Here is a 23,697-nt window from a genome sequence, read left to right as displayed (position 1 = left end):
CCATACGTGTCCTGGGCATGTAGCACATGCCTGACTCCCTATGTGGCATGTGTGTATTGCCAGATTTACATGTGCTCAGTAGACATGAGTTGTTCTCGTAGTGCACTCACTCTTCCTTGTCACTTCCAAATTACTGCAGAGCGCCTCCTGTTGCCCGAAGAATTCCAGACTTGGCTACCATGCAGGAGAATGACAGGATCCGGCTCTACCGCTTCACCCAACCGTTGATTCTGGAGCTGACGGCGAGACTGGCACCACACCTGCAACCGCAGCACAGGTATCCTACGGCACTGACACCCCAGCTGAAGGTAATGGCTGCCCTACATTTTCTGGCCACGGGTACCTTCCAAAATACCATAGCTCATGTTGGTGGCATGTCCCAGAGCATGTTCAGCGGTGTGCTGCATGATTTCTTGGAGGCCATGTTGATTCACCTGGATGACTTCATCAAGTTCCCAACCCCTGAACAGATGACTGAGGTCAAGCGTGGATTCTATGCCCTGGGAGGGATGCCCCATGTCATTGGGTCCATAGATGGGACACATGTAGGTTTGGTACCACCACACGCACGGGAGGTGGCGTACCGCAATCGGAAGCACTACCACTCCATCAATGCCCTTGTGGTGTGTCTGTCCAATATGGTGATTTCACATGTCTGTGCTCGTTTCCCAGGATCAGCACACGATGCCTACATCATGAGGCGTAGCGGGATGCCTGATATGATGATGCAGCTGCGCAACGAACGGGCATGTGTTGTTGGTGGGTACAGTCTGTCTGTCCTGTATTCTGTATAGCCGACCAGCACGACCGCTACACCAGTTCTAACGATGTCCATGTGCTTCCCATGTAGGGGACGCTGGCTATCCCAACATGCCTTGGCTGCTGACACCTCTCCGCAACCCCATCACGCCGGCCCAGCTCCGCTATAACACCGCCCATGGCCGGACAAGGCGAGTGATAGAGAGGACATTTGGCATGCTGAAGAGCCGATTCCGGTGCCTCCACAAGACCGGCGGTGCACTCCCTTATGCCCCGGCGAAGGTCTGCAAGATCTTCATGGTCTGCTGCATGCTGCACAACATGGCAGTTGAAAGAGCTGTGCCACTCATCCTGAATCAACATGACGAGGACCATCCACCCGTGGAGGACGAAGGGCTTGGCAATGGGGCTAGTGATGTGGAGGATGTGGAGCCGCAAGAGGACATCCGGACTCGGCTCATACGCGACTTCTTTGCTTAGTGGTGAGTACCAGGGTCTGAGTGTGCACGCATTGGTCCCCGTGTGGCATGCGTTGTGATGTGTGTCTCCACCTGCATGTATGGCACGTGGGTCAGAGGTGTGTGTGGGTGTGTCACTGGAGTGATGGTGGCAGTGATGGTAGTATTTCCCCAGTCATAATTGTGACCTAGCATGTTGTCATCCATACATGTGTCGAGTAACTGCACATGCAAGTGGCTGTGCTTTTTGTGGCTGACTTCTTGTGTGTCTCTCTTCCCCAGGTACCTGCGCATGCCGTTTGATGGTTGCATTGTTGTGGCACTGCTATTCCTCATGGACATGACATCGTGGGCTGACTCAGCGTTACAGGCACGGACACGTTTGGAAGTCTCCATGGGGTAAGGGATGCATCTGGGGTGTATTGGGTGTGGCAGTTGTTCACGATGTGTGCACACTGGCCCGGTCGGGGTTTGGTTCCTCTGCAGACATGTGGCATCCCCATGGGACACGACATGCAGCTGGGTACACCTGAATAGATGGGCTGCCTGGTTGTCAGTCATCAGTGATGGGATAGTGGATTGTGATGATGGCATCAATGTGTGTGACACTGCCCTCGGACACATACGGTTAACATTGTCTTGACATGGCGTGGGATTTCCACATCAGCGGATGTATGGTGTATGGCAGGCTCTCCGTGAGCAGCTGTGGGTGTTTAGCTGTTAGCCGACGCTTGTGTGCCAGTTCCCTGGCTATCACGCATTTGTGCTGCAGAAGGGGGGTGCCAGTGTTGGAGCCACATGTTACTCCACATGATGTGTTCATGTGTACTTCAAGTTGCCTCTGCAATCCCAAAAACATGACTAATAAAGGTGTCCCTATGCCTCCAAGGTGCCTCTTCTCAGTCAATGCTGGTGTGTTGGCACGGTGCATCCTGCATGTCTGGCATGGTATTCCCTGATTGTGGCTATGTGTCAATGTTTCGAGTGGCAAGATGCAAGCTGTGTGTGTGTGCTGAGACTGTGTATTGGGCATGATGTCCATGACTGTGTGGGTATTGTGACATGTGCCATCCCCATGCATCCAACGTTGTCCATGACCCCATTCTCTGCATCCACCGGACTCAAGCTTGCAGGACATGGTTCTGCCACCTGTCTACACATACCTGGGTGCCCCCCAGGACACGGGCCAGGATCCCTGACCTCTGCGCATGACTGTTGCTGTACTCAATGTGTCTGTCAGCACGGTTGTTCGGCCCCCCCCTCAGCTGGTTCTGACCATCACGGGTGTGTATGGTGCTCCATGTCTGTCTTGCCTAATAAACTGTGACCCATGTGTCCTGTGCCAGACTCAGGCCCCAGGGTGTGGATGGTTGAAGTGAACAGATGACTCAGGCATGTTTAGACTGTACAAGACACATGTTAGGTAATAATGCTACCAGCAGGCATCTACTCTTAATAGTGTGATTTATTATTGGGGGGGGGAGGGACAAAGTGAGGGGCTTTCCGGGATTAGGGAATCCAAAGTTCAGTAGGGGAGTTGGTGTCCTTGCCATTGGAAATCCTCAGAGTCCATGGCACAGTCTTTGTCAACATTGGTCAGCCAGTGACCAGCAGGGCCATGTGGCAGAGAATGTCTCTTGATGCTGTGATGCTGTTGCTCCAGTGGGCCAGGTGCCAGGCCAGGTGTCCTGGGAGATGGTGATGTAGCAGCCACCCTCACGGTCCTTTCCGTGGACGACCCGGCTTCCTGCGGGGAACCTCAGCAGCAGGCCGTGACGACGTCTGGGATGCTCCGTCGGATGTTTCCTCCTCCTCCTCATGATCCCTCCCTGTGGGTGGTGATGTTCTCCGCCTTCTGGCACAGGGAGGGTCGGCCATGGTGTCGGCCATCCGACGGAGTTCAGCGTGAATCCCCTGGGACGCCGTCACTTGCTCAGCCTGTCTGTCCTCCATCCTCCGTTGGTGTAGCTGTAGACAGGCTATTAGCTCCGCATGTTGCTGGGCCTGCTGGACCTTGATCCCCTCGAGGACGGACACAACCTGGGCCATGCCCGTGGTGTCCTGCCGGTATGAGTCCAGGATGTTACGGACATGGGAAAATACCGGATCCCCAGCCAACTGGTCAGGCTCGCGCCTCCGCCGTCCTCCACTCCCACCACCCCTGCCCACTTGCGTCTGGCCTGCACTTGTGGGAACATCGGGTCTCCGGGACCCCTGAGGGGTGGCATTGGCGTTGTCGCCTGCCTCCTCCTGGGTGCCCGGGACACCGTGTCCCTCCTGGCGAGCCTGGCTGCATTGTGGTGTTGGGGCAGGGATCCTGGGTGTCTCCTGGGATGTGGCAGGAGTGGGGGTGGTGGTTGGCACGGTTGTACCTGACGCAGGTGCTGCAGGTGGTTGGACACCAGAGGGGCCAGGTCGGTCGGGGTCGTCCGCAGAGTGGTGAGAGTGGTCGCTGCCGGTGGGATCGGTCTCCTGCAGATCCGGGTCCTGTGAGTGTTCCCCCCCAGTGTTGGGGGGTGCAGCACGACGTTGACCTGTGTGTGAGAGAGAAAATGTTAATTTTGATCCATGCAACATCCATGTTTCATCCGTTACAAAGTTGGCACATTTCCTCTTGGAATTAGGATCTGTCTTGCATTCCACTCACAGTGCACTTGTGCATGGGTGTGTCCCTTGGGCACCAATTTGGCCCCTTTAACTATGTGTGGCACAGTCTTACTTGCTGCGTCAAGTGTGACTGCAGTCAGCAGTGGAGTGTGCATGTGTGGCGAGCCATGCATTTGCGCCTTCCTTGTAGCACTGTACATGTGCACATGGAGTGGATCCACACACTTATATGATGCAGGTGGCTGTCCTTGTGCTCGTGTACAGGTTGTGACATGGCCCTGCGTTTTGCCATGATGAAGAGGGGGGGTTCTGGCACTGGCCACCCTTGTCTACATGCACGCAGTCCACCTGCTGACGAGCAGACATTCCCACACACCAAAGGACTGATTTGCTCTCCCTGTGTCTCCCTCCTTCTCTGTCCCCCTCTCCCTCCCTCTCTGTCCCCCTCTCCCTCCCTCTGTGTGTCAGCCTCCTCCCTCTGTCCATCTTCCTGTGTCTCCCTCCCTCTCTGTCCCCCTCTCCCTCCCTCTCTGTCCCCCTCTACCTCCCTCTGTGTGTCAGCCTCCTCCCTCTGTCCGTCTCCCTCCCTCTCAGTCCCCCTCTCCCTCCCTCTGTGTCCCCCTCTCCCTCCCTCCGTGTGTCACCCTCTGTCACCTTGGCCCAGCTTCCTGGGCACACACTGTTAGCAGATCTTTGAGTGGCCCTTGGCCTGTTGATGTGAGTTTGTTTCTGATCTCCAGGCACCCATTTTGTCTGCTGTGTGTCTGTGCGCTGCTGCTGTTGTGGTGGTCCGTGCTGCCACTCTTTCACAATGTTGGCTGTTCATTAGCTGCTGTCATGTGCAAAACAGTGCCTTCACCCCCATGTGTTGATGCAAGGCGTCCGCCATTTGCTGGCAAGTCATTCCTGTGTTGGCACACAGTGTTTGTCTGGCTGTGACCTAGGCCATATGGGCAGAGGGCATTGTTGTCTGCTTTGGAGTCGCACTATGTGATTCTTGGTGCCCAGCCTCCCGCCATCCGGGTTACCGTGTCATGTGTTGTTGTCTTCTGTGGCCTGTGACTTGACATTGTCCAGCTGGGTGCATGGGGCATGGTGGCAGTAGTGGCATGTGCCTGCTCATGGAGTGTGGTTGAGTCATGCGATGGCTTGTGGTGGTTGCGTGCCTGTTATTAATTTTGGTTGTGGTTGCAGTTCCCCCCATGTGAGGTGCGTTGTTTGTGTACTCACCCGGGTCTCGGAGTCCTTCTACTCCTTCAACTGCCTCCACCGGCAGTATGGCCATCACCCTCTCCTCCCGGGATGGTACTGTACGGCTCTGCGGGAGGGCCCTCCTCCGGTGGCGTTGGCCTGGTCGTGTTCCTCCTGCCTCTTGGCTCTGACCCTCCTCCGCAGATCGTACCACCTGTTCTGGCAATCCTGCTTGGTCCTCCTGGTGTCCGCAACAGCATTCACAGCATCGACGATGGTCTGCCACATGGCTGTTTTGGCTGCCTGGCTGGTGCTTCTGACCAATGTTCCAAAGATCTGTGGCTCGACACTGAGGATTTGATCAACAAGGACCTCCAACTCTCGGTGACTGAACTTTGGATTCTTGGTAGTGGGCATGGTGAGGGGTGTGGGTGGGGATGGTGTGGGTGTGGGGGGTGTGTGGATGTTGGGGGGGGTGTGGATGGTTGTGTGTGTGTGTGAATGTGATGAGAGGGTGTTTGTGAGGGTGGTCGTGTGAAGGTGTGCAAGTGTAAGATGTGGTGTAGCTTGTAGTCTGGTTCTGTGGTGTCTGGCAGCAGTGAGTCTGTTGCAAAGGCTCATGGTTTGTGTGTGTGGGCCCTTTTCATTGGTCCATGGGTGGGTGTGGCAGTGTTTGAATTTTGGGTGGGTGTGTTATAAGGAGTGGTGGTGTATTGGTCCTCTGTTTGTTTTTGACAGTTGCAGGTCAGTGATTGTGTTCTTTTAGTGGTTGTTGGCCATGTTTAGTGGCTGTGTGCCTTTCGAATGGTGTATTCTTGTGTTGTTTTGTTTTGTCCTTGTTGTGTACGTGCGTTTTGAGCGTGTGTACGGTGTGTACATGGGCCATTTGGTTGTACGATTATGTCCTTGTGTGTGGCTTTGTACGACTCGTACATGCGGTTGTGATGTTGGGGCATGGGGTGCGCTCCGTACTTAGGAGGTTGTGTTGGGGGTGCGCCAGGAACGTACTGGGGTGTAGGTACACGGGGGGTATGACACGTACTGGGGTGGGGGTACGACTGGAACGTACTGGGGTGTACATGGACGGTGGTACGACACGTACAGGGGTGGGGGGTGTACATTGACGGTGGTACGACACGTACTGGGGTGGGGGGGTGTACATTGACGGTGGTACGACACGTACTGGGGTGGGGGTACGACTCGAACGTACTGGGGTGTACATGGACGGTGGTACGACACGTACAGGGGTGGGGGGTGTACATTGACGGTGGTACGACACGTACTGGGGTGGGGGGGTGTACATTGACGGTGGTACGACACGTACTGGGGTGGTGGTACGACTGGAACGTACTGGGGTGTAGGTACACTGGGGGTATGACACGTACTGGGGTGGGGGTGGGGCTCGAACGTACTGGGGTGTAGGTTCACGGTGGTACGACACGTACTGGGGTGGGGGTACGACTGGAACGTACTGGGGTGTACATGGACGGTGGTACGACACGTACAGGGGTGGGGGGTGTACATTGAAGGTGGTACGACACGTACTGGGGTGGGGGGGTGTACATTGACGGTGGTACGACACGTGCTGGGGTGGGGGTACGACTCGAACGTACTGGGGTGTACATGGACGGTGGTACGACACGTACAGGGGTGGGGGGTGTACATTGACGGTGGTACGACACGTACTGGGGTGGGGGGGTGTACATTGACGGTGGTACGACACGTACTGGGGTGGTGGTACGACTGGAATGTACTGGGGTGTAGGTACACGGGGGGTATGACACGTACTGGGGTGGGGGTGGGGCTCGAACGTACTGGGGTGTAGGTTCACGGTGGTACGACACGTACTGGGGTGGGGGTAAGACTGGAACGTACTGGGGTGTACATGGACGGTGGTACGACACGTACAGGGGTGGGGGGTGTACATTGACGGTGGTACGACACGTACTGGGGTGGGGGGGTGTACATTGACGGTGGTACGACACGTACAGGGGTGGGGGTTCGACTCGAACGTACTGGGGTGTACATAGACGGTGGTACGACACGTACTGGGGTGGGGGTACGACTGGAACGTACTGGGGTGTACATGGACGGTGGTACGACACGTACAGGGGTGGGGGGTGTACATTGACGGTGGTATGACACGTACTGGGGTGGGGGGGTGTACATTGACGGTGGTACGACACGTGCTGGGGTGGGGGTACGACTCGAACGTACTGGGGTGTACATGGACGGTGGTACGACACGTACAGGGGTGGGGGGTGTACATTGACGGTGGTACGACACGTACTGGGGTGGGGGGGTGTACATTGACGGTGGTACGACACGTACTGGGGTGGTGGTACGACTGGAACGTACTGGGGTGTAGGTACACGGGGGGTATGACACGTACTGGGGTGGGGGTGGGGCTCGAACGTACTGGGGTGTAGGTTCACGGTGGTACGACACGTACTGGGGTGGGGGTAAGACTGGAACGTACTGGGGTGTACATGGACGGTGGTACGACACGTACAGGGGTGGGGGGTGTACATTGACGGTGGTACGACACGTACTGGGGTGGGGGGGTGTACATTGACGGTGGTACGACACGTACAGGGGTGGGGGTTCGACTCGAACGTACTGGGGTGTACATAGATGGTGGTACGACACGTACTGGGGTGGGGGTACGACTCGAACGTACTGGGGTGTACATGGACGGTGGTACGACACGTACAGGGGTGGGGGGTGTACATTGACGGTGGAATGACACGTACTGGGGTGGGGGTGGGGCTCGAACGTACTGGGGTGTAGGTACACGGGGGGTATGACACGTACTGGGGTGGGGGTGGGGCTCGAACGTACTGGGGTGTAGGGACACGGGGGTACGACACGTACTGGGGTGGGGGTATGACTGGAACGTACTGGGGTGTAGGTAGACGGGGCTATGACACGTACTGGGGTGGGGGTTCGACTGGAACGTACTGGGGTGTACCTAGACGGGTGGGGGTATACATATACGGGGGGTACGTGTCGGACGTACGGGGGCTGGGGGGAGTGTTGGGCGCGTATGCGGGCACATGTCTCCATGGTTGCTGTAGGAGTTCGGTGCGGACGGTGTTTTTTCCATACGGTTGTGACCTCGGACGCACGGGATGGATCGTGATTCCTCGGTCGGACTTGGATTTTCACGTTTGTAAGGTAAATCGTCCGAGGACGTGTCGGACACATTTTCCGACCCGAGGACGTGTGGGGAATGATTCCCAGTGCGGTTCGTATGGACTTTTTACCATGCGAATCGTGATTGCCAGTTCGTACGGCACTTGTACGATTCGTACGGTAAAAAGACCCGATACGAGTCGCACGGGGACATTTTTTACCGGATCATGATCGGCACCCAAGTCTTTTAAATAATCACTTATAGAAACACATACTTATTCATACAGGCACTCTTCCAATCTCTCACTCGCACATATACTTACTTATATACACCAATAGTCATATATACTAGTTTAAAACATATGTAGTTACTCATAAAGACACTATTGAGACAGTCATTCACTCACTAACACACCCATACACACACTCATCCACCCATATGGTCCTACACACATGCTGTCTTCAACACATACAAACAGTGAGTCACTCATTCATGCACCTATGCTCTACATAATAACCCCCACCGAACCATGAAGACACTCAGACACTCATACTGATACTCAAAAAACCAAGTAATAACCTATATAGACACTCATGTAGCTACTCACCAACCCATGCAGCCACTTATATACAAAGTGAGAGACTGATACAGGTATTTACACATTTAAACATTACTCACTTAGCCATGTATTCATAAAGATACACTTAATCAGTCAGTTACACAATCAATTTTTCAAAAACAAATCATCAATTTAGACACTTATATACTCATTTATTCTTCCATCGACCTTGAGATATACATATATTAAACATATTTAATTTTCAGAAAAACACACATTCACTGGATGATGTCATCAGTGATGTAATTTGAGATGTCATCAGTGATGTCATGAGTGATGTCACTGACCATGTCATGAGTGATGTAATATGTGACGTCATCAGTAGTGCATTGCGGGCGCGCGAGTTATAGTTAGCTGAACTAACTATAACGGGGGAATTTCAATGGTTTTTTACGAGTGAAATGTCCAGCTAACTATAACATGTGTGAAACCTTTGGTTTTTTCATTGAATATATATATATATGTAGAAATTCCTCTTGCTTCGCAACAAAAATGTAAAGCCGCACTCAGGATTGAATATAAGAGAAAGATTTATTGACTGACGCGTTTCAACCTCACGGTCTTTGTCAAAGTCACTTCTAAGACTGGAAGTGGCTACTTTTAAATGCATTTACAACCAAGCAAAATTTGAATAGACATAAGGAAAAGAGTCATTGGTATACATGAATAAAGACTCAGACCACGTTAATTCTGCATTTGTCAAAAAATATTTTTGCAATGAACATAATGCATCCAATATATATGTATAACGTGGAAAGTAAAAATAAAACAAATTGAATTGAACCAGACAAGAATAAAGCGTGAGCCATCTGTCTATCGCAGGCATAAGTAGCTGTATGTGAGAGGACGCCCCCCTAGAAAAGAGTGCTGTAACCCAAGTGTTTTATAATACACAAATGATTAAATGTAGCCATCCACAAGCTGTGACAGTGCCAAGTGGCATTGTGGATATTAGCAAAGTGGAAGCTATAGGTTATTGACTAAGCCTGGGCAAAGCACTACGCTACGCTTGCGTAGTTTGCAAAGTTTGCGCTACTTCGCACTACGCAAACTGCATGTAGCACAGTGCAAACACGCGTAGTGTAGCGTTGCGTAGTGCAGCGGTCATTTTTTGCTTGCTCGCGGTCCTCAACGTCAAGTTGGCGACCGTGAGCAAGCAAAATGACATCCCGGCGAGACTTTTTCCTTGTTCGCGATCAGCAACATCAAGTTGGCGATCGCGAGCGTGGAAAATAAACCTTCCGGCGAGATTCTCAGCGCGGGGAGGTCAGGTTTCTCATTGCGAGTGGTCACGTATGCTCGCGACCGCTCGCGATGAGAAACTACCAGTCTGCGTTGAGAAAGCTGCAGCTCGAGTAAAAATCTACTTGAGCGGCAGAAAATTACAGCTCGCACTGTGCAAGATGCTGTTTTCAAGGATTGAACAGTGCCGGATGCTTGTCCGCACTGTGCAATCATTGAAAACGGCATCTTGCACAGTGTGAACAGGGTACTACGCATTTCGCGAAGTGCTACACGTAGCTCGCGTAGTGCGAGGTGTACTTTGCGTAGCTACGCGTAGCGCTATTTCGCGAACTACGCCCAGGGTTATTATAGACCCCTTTTAAAAGTATATGGCATTACCAGAATGTGATATGTTATAAGTCAAGCTGTACTCTACGGGTAGCGGCTGCCCTGGTGTGAGCGCTAGATGATATAGCTGAACGATGGAATAATGAAAATAAAAATAAAGTAGATTGGAAAATAACACAACGAGTATAAGAAAAAGAAAATTCGAAAATATCTTCTACAACGCTAGCATACTACTAATCCAAGCAGCCCCATGATGTTTGCAGAAAAGGACACGGACATAATAGGTAAAGGAGGAGGTGGAATGGCAGGATGAGCTGCCTGCAGAAATAGGGACTCAAGCCACGGAGATCAGAGTATATATATATTCACTGAAAAAACCGTAGGTTTCAAAAATGTTATAGTTAGAAATTAGCATTTAAAAACCTTAGAAATTCACTGAAAAAAACCACAGGTCTCAGGCACGTTATAGTTAGTTGGACATTTCACTCGTACAAAACCAAAGAAATTGCCCCGTTATAGTTACTTCAGCTAACTATAACTCGCGCACCCGCAATGCACTTCTGATGACGTCTCATATTACATCATTCATGAGATGGTCAGTTTTAGGGTGGAAATATTGTCATCCAAAACACCGAAGACTATGTAATGGAAGCATACTCTCAATTGAAAAACAAAGAATATTACAACAAATTGGACAGGAATCCAACAAAAACCTTTAAGGAAAATTTAGACAAAAAAATTCTTCAATGGCAAAAACAGAATTTGATTGATGAGGATGAGAGGAAATTCTTGGTCACCGAACATCCAATTATGGCAACAATTCATTTCCTACCCAAAGTGCATAAAAATCCCCAGAAACCACCGGGCCGGCCGATAGTGTCCGCAAAAGGATCACTGTTGGAACCTATAGCCAGTTACATCGACTTTTGTACTCAACCTAAACTCATAATTGCAAGATACAACCAATCTCCTGAGACATCTGCAGGAACTACCCTGGCAACCTTCATATATGCTAATCACGATGGACGTAATATCACTGTACACTAATATTGAAAACGACATTGGTTTGGGTGCATGTAGCTATTTTCTAAAAGAAAGGGACATTAAACTTAAACACCACAATCAGATGCTGCTAGATATGATCCAAATGTGCCTTACCCAAAATGTGTTTTTATTTGGAGAAGAAATCTATCTACAAATAAAGGGATGCGCAATGGGTTTCTCCTTCAGTCCAGCATATGCGTGTCTCACAAATGGGATGGTGGGAGCAACAGGTAGCGTGGCATCAAAACAATGACAAATTTGTGGAAAAAATCATGAAGTGGTTGAGATATATCGACGACTTGTTGATAGTGTGGGATGGCACGGCACAAGAGTTTGAGGAATATTTCGAAATTCTAAACTCTACGGATGCGAAAATTAAATTCACATACAATTGTAGCAACAAAAGGATTGTTTTCTTGACACAGAGATTTATGTTGCCAACAACAAGTTAAAAACCACGCTACATAGAAAGGAAACATCTACTAACTCAACCTTACATGCAAATAGCTTCCACCAAACAGCAGTTAAGGATAACATTCCATATGGAGAGTTTTTGAGGCTACGCCGTATTTGCTCGGAACAACATGAGTGGGAACAACATAGCAAAAACTCAGCAATGAGATTTAAACACCGTGGATATAAAAAAGGGATTATCCAAAGATGCTGGAGGCGCGCCAATGATAAGAAGAGACTCACTATCCTAAACCCAAACTACAAAGGAAGGAACACAGAGACCAATCAATCGACCCCTATAAGACTAATTTTGGATCATTCTAAAGAAGCAAAACAAATAGGAGACATCCTATGCAAGAATTGGAAGCTCCTACAACTAGACCCAGTGGTAAGTGAAATTATGGGAAAACACCCCAATATCACGTTTCGTCGTGCCAAGAACTTACGAGATAAACTAGTGCACATTCATCACCAGGACCATACCAAAAAAAGGGAACACAATGGTTAACAACCAAGGGTTTCAAGAAGTGTCATTTGTGTAAGGTTTGCCAAATAGCCAAAAACATGACAGAAGTCTCACTCCTGGATAACAACAAAAAATGGTTAATAAAAGAACTTATCACCTGCAAAAGCCAGTTTGTGGTTTATATAATTGAATGTCCGTGCTCACTAAAGTACATTGGCAGCACAAAGTGTGAGCTAAAAAAGTGGATCCTTGAACACGTAAGAGCGACGGTCAACAAGGATAGGAGCAACGCTGTTGCTAAACACATGGAAAGCCACCATGGAGGTGATTGGAAACTACTCTGTTTCTATGCTCTAGAGACAATTTCTGCACATGATAGAGGAGGAGATCGGGAAAAAAATCTGAGACGCCGTGAATCACGACAAATTCTGAACTTTAGGACCTATACCCCATGGGGCCTGAACCAAAGTGAAGAATTATATGTTCATCTGTAAGACTTCGAAATGATTTGTGTGTCCTCAGTACAAAGTTGCCCTTTATGAAGAGGGGGTAAAAGGGTGTAGATGTCAGAATGTCAGATGAAATAGTTGTAACACACACATCGCAATCGCCACATTACTACTGAGCCAAGTCTTAAAGAACTTATGTGTCCTTCTTATCGAGTCCAAGTGTCAAACAATTAATTCATTATAAATTTGGTGTAAAAAATTAATCCCCATAATACATAGGGAGAGTAAGCCCACCAGATGGCGAATTAATAATAGTTCTCAAAATCGCAGCTCCGATTATCTCCTTTATGGAGCAGAATCAGTAATATACGGATTAATGAGCTCATGAATAAAAGTTGAAAAACATAGATAACAAAGAGAAACCAACTATAATTCTAAAATCTGAGTAATAAACTACTGTTTTCAAGACGGGCAAAACCCTATTACATACAGCAACACATATTCGCAGTCGAGGATTTTCACTCGCTAGTTAAATTAGCAGTGTTTTTGAATGTTGCTCACTCGTTTTGCTTTGAATCAAAAACAGGATGGTGGGGATATTTTGTCCATATCAAGGAGTGATAGCAAAACTAATTATGACACAATGATAGTAAAAAACATATGAGTAATTGGCATAAATTATAGTGTGTTTGTGTTAACTATGAGGACCACAAGTCCATGGGAAAAGGAGACATGACATCACTAATCACATGACTATGCATCACATTGTTTTTATTGGGTGTTTTGAATCAGCTGCACTGACCGTGATCAAGCTATCGGCTGATAGCGAAACGCGTTGGTTTGTCCCTCAATTTGGATGCTGCAAGCTGAATAAAAGGAAATTTGGGATATTAATTTCAGAACCCGTGAGTGCGTGCCAAATTATTTCCAAGGGGAAATGAGATGAGGTATATATATATATATATATATATATATATATATATATATATATATATATATATATATATATATATATATATATATATATATATATATATATATATATATATATATATATATATATATATATATATATATATATGTATATATATATAGTGTTCAAGGTGTTAGGGCACCACTTGTATATAATATCTTCTCTACCCTAGGTGGACATGAAGGTCTTCCTCACGGTTGAGGTCTCCGGGAGCCTTGCTCTGCAAGCAAATGATGTACTCAGATTCCAAGCGTCGCAGGCGGCATTCTCGGTCACCTCCGCGAGGATGCACTGCAACCCTGTCAATTCCAAAATAAGAGATCTTAGAGCTGATATCAGAGACCTCCCCATGCTCCAGCGTGCAGTGTTTGGCAACAGTGTAGGTTAAATCCCTATTCCTGATAGCGCGCAGATGCTCAAGTATACGCTTCTTCATTGGAAACATCGTGCTACCAACATAGCGCAAGCCGCAGATACAAGTCAGGACATATGCAACAAAATCAGTGTTGCAATTGATTGATGGAAGTATTCTCTCATTTCTTCCAAATGTATATATATATACACACACATATGTACTTTTTAGTATCTTAATTGTTGTTAAGGGGGATTCAGTTGCTTTTAATTGCTTTATTATTATTATAATTATTATTCTCGGGAGTTGCATGTGCCAAGCAGCATGATTAAAACATCATATCATTCATAGCCAGCGGAAAAAAAATTGTGAAAAGCCTTTTATCAGATATATTTCTACAAAAAGTGACACGGGCACACAATACACTCGCTCAATAGTTCACTCAATGGATATGGATTAAATCCAAAGATACCGCATGTTGTTAGAACCGAAACCAATAGTGTGTGAATAACAAAGGTGGAATGTATAGGGAATTATTTGAGAGCTTTCCAAGGTTCTTTAATTTTTTGATAATTAAATTTAATCAAGCCTTTTGAACAAACAATTTTAACTGAACTGTTAAATATGAAGCATAAGTTACTGTGAATCATTTTTCTTTTTATTATTCCTACATATTTAAAAATGTTAACATATAATTTCTCCTATTTCGCCACTCCCCTCATCCATATGTGTTTAGAGTAATACCACTCTGGGCCAAAAAGCATTGCTGTGAAGTTCGTATAGATGTATCAAATCTATGGTATCTGTTTTATTTTTGTAAAAACTTAACTCGCATAGTTCTGAATGGTACATTGTTGACATCGGTACTTAACAATGTTCATGGTAGTTATTGCATACAATATTGTGGTGGGGGTCTATATTAGTCTGTCAATACCCTACAGTTCTTCACTGTCAATACTCGCAGGTATTCACTCTGCACTCAGTAATATTGTGTCAAGTGAGACCCCGAGGGGTCCACGCCCATTTAATTTAAAGCCTCCGGCCACGCCTGGCCAGAGGATGAGATGCATATACATCCGGGAAGGCCACAGGAAGGAGGACCGATAACCTGCTAGATCCCCACCAACTTGTTCTTTAAGGTCAAAGCTCATTTGATTAGACATACAAAGACTTTGAGCCACTGGCTGGGATGAGGATTGGGTCAAAGGTTGTACTGGTGAGGCTGACTGCGAGTGGGTAGATCAGAGGCAGGAGAACTGGCTTGTGTGTCATCCTGCTGACTCTCTGCGGGCCCAACAGGCCCCATCCGCAGGCTCATTGCTGACCGTGTTGTCCTCTCTGCACTCGGACCAGTTACTTATCTCTTCATTGTCATGTTGAGGAGGATGCTGGGGTAAGTTTCCTACCCTTTTGAAACAGGATACTTTCCTTGAGACCACTTCTTGTCATTTGCTGGCCATCAGTATGGTTCCGTCACTTCTGATAATAGTCCAGATTCCAGGCTCAAATGGTGTCCTAAACTTCCTCCCAGGCTCGCGGTCCTTGATGACTACCTGGTTACCGGATAGGAGTGATCGGGCTCTTGCATGCCGGGTCTGGCTGGTGAGGGGGTTGTGTCACTCGCGATGTGCTTGGGTCTCTTGAATGTCGTGAGGCAGTGGTGTTTACCCCGAATATGTGGGAATCATATCTCTATGAGGTCCTTTGAACATTAGAGTCCATGGTGATTGTCAGGTTGTGCAATGGGGGTACTCTGATATTCTCTCAGGAATGATTGAAAGTGGTGTTCAGGCTTGGCTTGCTTCACAGTGGCCATCCAAAGAAATGTGTTCATTGTGCGCATGAATCTTTCAACCTCACCATTAGATTGTGGCCATTGGGGTGCGATGCGGTGATGATGTATTCCGAGTCGGTTCAGGAAATCCCCAAATTCTGCACCATGAAAGGGCGGTCCTCTGTCACCTTTAATCTCCATGGGTAGACCAAATATGGCAAACACCTTCCAGAAAACTGGGGCATTGTGGACAAAAGCTGTCAAGTCGATTACCTCAACAATTAGATACTTCGAGAAAGTTAACTTCCACTAGCATGAAGGTAGACCGTCCATCCAGGAAACCTCCAAAATCCATACTTAGTTTAGACCAAGGGGTTACAAAAGGCTTTTCGGTGATAACCGGTGCCGGTATCTCCAGTGATCCTGTTAATTGGCACACTGGACATCTGCAAACGATGTCTTCGGCGATCTCTTCTAAGCCAGGAAACCTTACCTTCTCCTGCATCCTTGTTTTCATCTTTGTTTCTCCTTGCTGCCCTCCATGAGATAGTAGTGTGACGTGGTGCCTGAGTGTTTTTGGAACTACGATGCAGGATGAGGGAGAGGTGTGGCGCAGTGTCTAGAGCGGCTTATTCAGGGGCTTCGGGCTCACGGTTCGATCCCCAGCTTTAGATCAGCTCAGCACCATGTGACTCTGGGCAATAGCTCACTTATTCTCCCCGGCAGCCCCTAGCACCATGAGACCCTTAGGGAGATTAGTCCCTGCTTTACAAATACCTGTAGTAAAAGAGGCGCTCTTTGTGATTTGGCACCCTATGATGACCCTCAACTACCACCATTTTAACTGACAGTAGTGTGTTATTTTGCCCTAGCCTTAATGTATGACGGTCCTGAAAATGCCTGCTTTTCTTCTTTCCTATAATCTTGCTATCTTTCAGTGGGAGCTGTCATGGAGTAGAACAGTCTTGCCAAGAACAGAAGGTGTAGGATGTGCATTTGAAGGCGTGAGAGGGAGAGAGAGGTGTGGAATGTACTCTTTGGTTTCCCAGTGCAGTGTTGTGAGCGGTGGTGCACACATGTGCTCGGTGTTGTACATTGAGAGATAAAGTATCTGATACTATAGGACATTGAGAGATAAAGTATGTGATGCTATAAGCAGTTGTGCAGAAATGTGTATGGTGTGAGCTCTGACTATTGGCTTTGACATGGTCTCATGTCATTTTTGTCTTCTGACTTTGCCTTGCTTATGAGTTCTGACTATTGGCATTGGCATGGCTTCATGTCATCTTGTTCTCTGACTTTGACTATTGGCTTTGACGGGGCCTCATGTCTGACTTTGCCTTGTTTATCTGCGAGCACAACAGTGCTTGCAAGTTATTTGGGTTATTCACATTCAAGGTCTTGCTGTTTTCCTGAGCGATTGTTTTTCTTTAAAGTACTCTGGAAGGCCTTGTGAGAGCTTTGTCAAGATAGAGGCTGGAAGATGTGAGAATGGAGGAAGGGACATGAGAGCTCCTTACTGCCATGGGGATGCTTGCTTGGAACTTGGCCAGCTCTGGTAAAATTCCTCTGGCGCTGGGAGGAGGACTTTCTCAAATCTTCTAGTGTGTTTAAATCTGAGGGTTGCAGACTGAGAAACTGAGAGTTTGGAATCCGAGCGAGGGCAGTTGTGTCTATGTCGGAGTGACCCTGGTAGCTAAAGCTCTGAACCCCGTCTGTGAACTTCCCTGTCCAGAAGTGGGCTAAGATGCAGATGCAGTGTTTGCACCTGGTGATGTATTAAGTTTTGGTTATTGCCATTTTGATGTTTAGCTAGTGTTACTCACACCTGCACTAATTCCCTCCCCACCAACAAGGATACTACCCACACCAAGTCCCCATGTTCTTCAAGTTCGAATGGACCCACTATCATAGGGTACGGGAATATTCCCAACCTATTTAAGAAAGCTGCACGGAAAAGGAAAACTACACCAGCGTGCAATAGTAATACTTCAAGCCCCTTGTGTGCCCAAAGGGAAGAGAGCCCCCTGATTGTGATAATGTTATACTTGATGAGCTACCACTCAGTAATCGATTTGATCTTTTAGCAGATGAGCCACCCACAATTAACGTCCACACAGGTACGAACAGCTCCCATACAACTAACTGTGATTTAACTCCACAGGGAGAAAGGGAAATTAACCCCGGTCGTATACCTTCAAACCTCGAACTCCAAAGGGAAATCATAGCTCTAAGAAATTGCGTTGAGACATTATCTACCTTGGTATCCAAACTCTATCAGCAACTAGATGGCCATATTAGATCAAACTTACACGAATTATCGCAAACCCTACAATTGCCACAATCATCTACCACTGTTGGCTTAAATATGGAACCTCCAATACCCTCTGGGAGGCGACATGATTGTAATGCCGTGCTCCCGCATATTGACCACTAATCCATTCCTAGCTTAAGTGCATCTAATGGTGCAACCCAAGAACTACGTGGGCCAAATGTTGAGCAGGGTAGGAAATATATGGGGTTGTTACATAACCGAGGTGGGCATGGGCCAACAATAGGGCCACTAGTACAGAGCATTGCTACAAGATATAATAGGGTACCTCTACTTTGTCAGTCTCCCCTACCTTCACATCGTAAACAGAGCAACCCATCACCATTGTCAATTTACATGGCCAATGTGCCTAAAGCAGACCCTCAACATATTAAGCATGAGAATGTGGATGCTCTTAAAAACAAAGCTATACACTGGCTGAGGCATACTAGGGGGTGTAGATCAGTAATTAGGGATGATATTTTGTATCCCAAAAGGTGCTCATCACATCTGAGCACAGATGATGCAATTGAGCTCAGATTAGTGTCTAAGCATCTGGTGCATGATTTAATTGTCCTAGAGACCAGATCATATCCTTGCCCCTTCACTAAAATTAGTTTGAGACTAAACATCCCTCTATCACCAGCCCAAGCTGGAAATACACGTCTGCCTCTTGGGGATCCACCCATTTCATCCTTACCTCAGAACGATTGACTAACCTTAGATTCCAACAAGATTTCTTCCCGTACCCCTACTATAGTTCCTATGAACATCATTGACCATGTTTTCCCATATTCTGATGTAACACCTAGAGAGGAGAAAGAGAGCATGCTAGACCATACAAAGTTAGCCTTAGTTCTTGATCCACCACCGGTGATGAGTGATGGTACCCGGGCTAGTTGCCCGGAAACGACCACTGATTGCCAGATATTGCCTAAATTGGATGTTCCTTCCTTCATTTTGGCGTCCACTTCTGAAGTGAATGGACAAATGTTGAGAGTCACGACATAGAATGTGGTGGGTATAAGGGGGAAGCTTGACCACCCATACTGGCAGGAGCTCATCGCACAGACTGAGATTTGCTTACTCCAAGGAACCTGGAGCTTGACCCCTACGTTTATTCCAGACTTTATGACCTTCCATAGACCCGCAATACCATAAAAACATGGTCGGCCTTCAGGGCTGCTCATCTTTGTTAGTCTTGCATTAAATTGTGATGCAAAAGATTTAGTCACGAATAGTCCAGATGTCCTTGGGATCAGGATAAACAATGGCAAGAGTAGGACGGCAGATATTTATAATGTTTACACCAGGAGTACCAGAGGTGGTAGTTCGCCAACCCTCCAGGTCTTGGACAATTTATTGGAAGCCAGGCTTGTAAGTCACCCACTAATAGTTGGCGGGGACTTCAATGTAGCTTTCAAACCACTCGACTGGGTAGAGGCCAATGATGTGAATTAGGAGGATACATTTTGGAGGGTACGCTCTCTTGACGCCATTATTCCAGCAAAAGCACCCAGTCCCGATGGCATCCCAGGAGACCATTTTCGTGCTGATAAGGAACACTGGGTAACCTATTTTGTGAAACTGGCCAATGACATCACTAGCGGGGGGAGCATTCCGGACACCTGGAAGGGGGCAGAAGTAATACCCATTTTTAAGAAGGGGGACAGGTCGAAGCCCGCCAACTACCGTCCAATTAGCTTGATAGACTGTGCCCAGAAGGTCTTCTGCCGTTCGCTCCTTAATAAAATCCAGACCTGGATGGAGGCGAATGACATCCTTTCTCCTCTCCAGGCGGCCTTTCGGCAGAAGACCGGCACTATTGACCAGGCATTTCACCTGGTTCTGCTGTATTGGAAGGTAGTTGTGTTGGGCAAATGCAGTTCATATCTTGCCTTTATCGACCTCAAAACAGCTTTCGACCTAGTCCCCAGGCATGCCCTTGGAACTTCTAGAACCACTTATCAGGATAATTTTGCCTTTGTAAGGTGGGGAAACCAGGGCCAAAACACCGAGCCATTTAAGATCAGGCGGGGGGTATGCCAAGGGTGTGTTCAGGCCCCCACCCTGTTTTCCCTCTATGTAAACCAGGTGGCTGACCTTTTGTGTCCTATCCCGGCCGATGCTCCCTCGTTGGCAAACCTTAAATAGCTACCTTGTTGTTTGCAGACGATACCCTCCTGGTGTCTAAAACTTCCATGGGCCTACAAAAACTTTTAAATTGCTTTAAGACTTTTTGTGATGAGAGGGGTTTGGTCATCACATTGCGTGAGATTATCGCTGGGTTTCCTGCGATAATCTCACGTTAGGCAGTTAGCGTGAGGATTTTTATTGCTGAGGAGATAAGCGTTGCTAATAGCACGTTATCTCAGCGATAAAAATCCACGTTACCCGGCGATAATTATCCTCACGCTAAGAGCGCTGAGCGCTAATTATCGCCGGGTGTTGCTGATATGCCCCTAAATTCCTTAGGAGTAAGTATCACTTCCACAGAGTACTCCCCTCTTTCTCCTGAACCTTGATATGGGTATTAAGTCTATCAATGACCAGGCGAGCTTACGTCCATTGCTCTTCTGGCAAAGATTGGTCACAACCCCCGAATTGATGTCCTACGCTGCTGCATATACAGAAGTTTCAGCCTTGGACATAAATCATAAAATTGGGTGGTTTAAATATATAAATACCATCCGGGCAGACATAGGTGTACCTGAGGAGCAAGAAGGTCTTCTGCCCACATACTCTAGGGACACAATAAAATCACAGTTTTGGGCGTGGGTAGAACAGACGAGTTTCTTGAAAATACGCCATGGCTGTTTAACTGATGTGTTCATTGATATCAAATCAGGCAGCCGGCTAGAAAGTTACCTTGATTTTATAAAAGTGCCGGCAGACAGAAAATTGTACACTCAGTTCAGATATGGCTGCCTACCCATTAATGCTTTTACTAATACTTGGGTGACAAATACATCACAGCACAAGGGTTGTACCTCATGTCCATGCCCAAACGAAACAATAGGCCATGTATTGTTTGGCTGTGCTGCATATGCCAGACCTAGAAGCAACTGGCTAATTCCGGTTTGTAAACAGCTTGGGGCACATAGCCATAAAGATGCTCTACACATTTTAAAGTCAGATGCGAGACCACTTTATGCATGTGCTACAGCAAAATGCCTGGGTCAATTTTGGGCAATAAGAAGGAGGGCTCTATCTACTCGCCATTTGGTGTAAATAAAACTTACTGAGATCGCAATGATCAGACCAACCAGGTGTGTACCCTGAACTAGCACCTTGGATTGTAAATAATTGTTTTTTAAACTATTATCTTTTACGTAGGGTCAATCTTTAGCACTCTATTGCTAATCTGGGGCATTGGTTATAAAAATGGAAGCTGTTGTGTAATTAGGTTGTATATCTGTAAAATTGACATATAAACAAAAGTCAAACAGGCACTAGCACTTTAGCTCTGTTTTAATAGGACAAAGCACTTAAATACTGAAATTTACCGAGCTTTGCGCCTTTTATGTATTTGTATTTTGTTGTCAAGTTTTTGGTGGATGCAAATTCGTTTTTAAAAACTCCAAGCGTCTGTATAGTACCTTTTTTCTTGTCTACTGTTACATAAGATCAATGTGTTTGCTTCTTTTATGGTACTGTAAAACCGAAATAAAGACTTTTGATGATGTTTAGCCAGTGGCTTTGATCATTTGGAGTGTTTTCTTTGTGGTGTGGGAGGTGCACATCCAGAGTAATCCTCTGCTGTATATACATGTATATCTTTTGGATCTCTTGCAGGACGTCCAGTATATCTCATGTTATTTGCTACTTGTTCATTAATCAATATTATTCCTGCATTACTTTATAGTTTGCAACATATATTTGAATCTTGTGCATTTGACATCTGAGACAGCCTTTGTTTAGAGAGCATTGTGTAATAAACCCCAACCCTTATTCTAAAAGAGAGAGAGAGTCCCTGCATTTTATTTTACTTGTTCATTTAAAAGTGTTTGATACTAATGAATCTGCATTTACTGATATATTTGGCCTACCGTTCATTAATAAACGTGTGTGTGTTATTTCAAAGCACCTAAATTTGTCCTTTGCTTCCAAAGTGGGAATGCTGTGCAAAGTGCGTGTTTTAAAGGTGCAGTGATACATTTCCCTCTCTTTAGGGGTGCGCAGAGTTTGGGTGCATCCTTTTTGTGAAAAGCAGATTCATTACAATACCCGATTGGATTGGATTGATCTGGATTAGATTGGACCCTCGTAGGAGAATTCCATCAGGAGTAGTTCTGAATTCGTCCTGCACCTCCCACATCTTCATCAGGTAATCTAATCTCTCTCTTCATTTAGCCAGTCACTGGCGTCCCGAATGAAGTCAATAAATACATTTATAGAGCGTGCTACTCACCCATGAGGGTCTCAAGGCGCTGAAGGAAGGGGGGTGCTTCTACTGCTCGAATAGCCAGGTCTTGAGGTGTTTCCTGAAGGTGAGATGGTCCTGGGTCAGTTGTAGGTGGGCGGGGAGGGAGTTCCATGTCTTGGCGGCCAGGTAGGAGAACGATCTTCCTCCGGTGGTGGTTCTGCGAATCCATGGGACGGTGGCGAGGGCGAGGCTGGTGGAGCTGAGCTGGCTGGTCGGAGTGTAGAACGTGAGGTGGTTGTTGAGGTATTCGGGGTCCATGTCGTGGAGCACTTTGTGTGCGTGGGTGAGGAGCCTGAACGTGATCCTTTTGCTAACGGGGAGCCAGTGCAGGTTTCTCAGGTGGGCAGATATGTGGCTGTGGCGAGGGATGTCGAGAATGAGTCATGTGGAGGCGTTCTGTATGCGTTGAAGTCTTTTCTGAAGTTTGGCTGTGGTTCCTGAGTGTAGGGCATTTCCGTAGTCCAGTCGGCTAGTGACGAGGGCCTGGGTGACCATCTTTCTGGTTCCGGTGGGGAGCCACCGGAAGATTTTTCGGAGCATGCGCAGGGTGTTGAAGCATGAGGATGAGATGGCGTTGACTTGCTTGGTCATCGTGAGGGAGGAGTTCAAGATGAATCCCAGGTTGTGTGCGTGGTCCGTGGGTGCCGGTGCGGCACCCAACGCTGTGGGCCACCAGGAGTCGTCCCAGGCGGATGGGGACTGTCCGAGGATGAGGACCTCCGTCTTGTCAGTTCAGTTTCAGACGACTGAGCTTCATCCATTCCTCGACGTCTTTCAGTCCTTCCTGGAAGTTGGTTTTGGCAGTGGTTGGGTCTTTGGTGAGGGAGAGTATCAGCTGGGTGTTGATGGAGTAGGAGATGATGTTGAGGTTGTGTTTGCGTGCGATGGCAGCGAGGGGGCTCATGTAGATATTGAAGAGGGTTGGGCTGAGCGAAGAGCCTTGGGGTACGCCGCAGATGATCTTGGTGGCCGCAGAGGGGAAGGGAGGGAAGCGGACTCTCTGGGTTCTGTTGGAGAGGAACGAGGTGATCCAGTCCAGGGTTTTTCCTTGGATCCCAGTGTTGTGGAGGCGGGTTATTAGGGTGCAGTGGCAGACGGTATCAAAGG

This window comes from Triturus cristatus, chromosome 2_2, assembly GCF_964204655.1.
Source record: "Triturus cristatus chromosome 2_2, aTriCri1.1, whole genome shotgun sequence".
Lineage (NCBI taxonomy): Eukaryota > Metazoa > Chordata > Amphibia > Caudata > Salamandridae > Triturus > Triturus cristatus.
The sequence above is the reverse complement of the archived record's forward strand: the minus strand, read 5'-3'. Positions refer to the sequence as shown.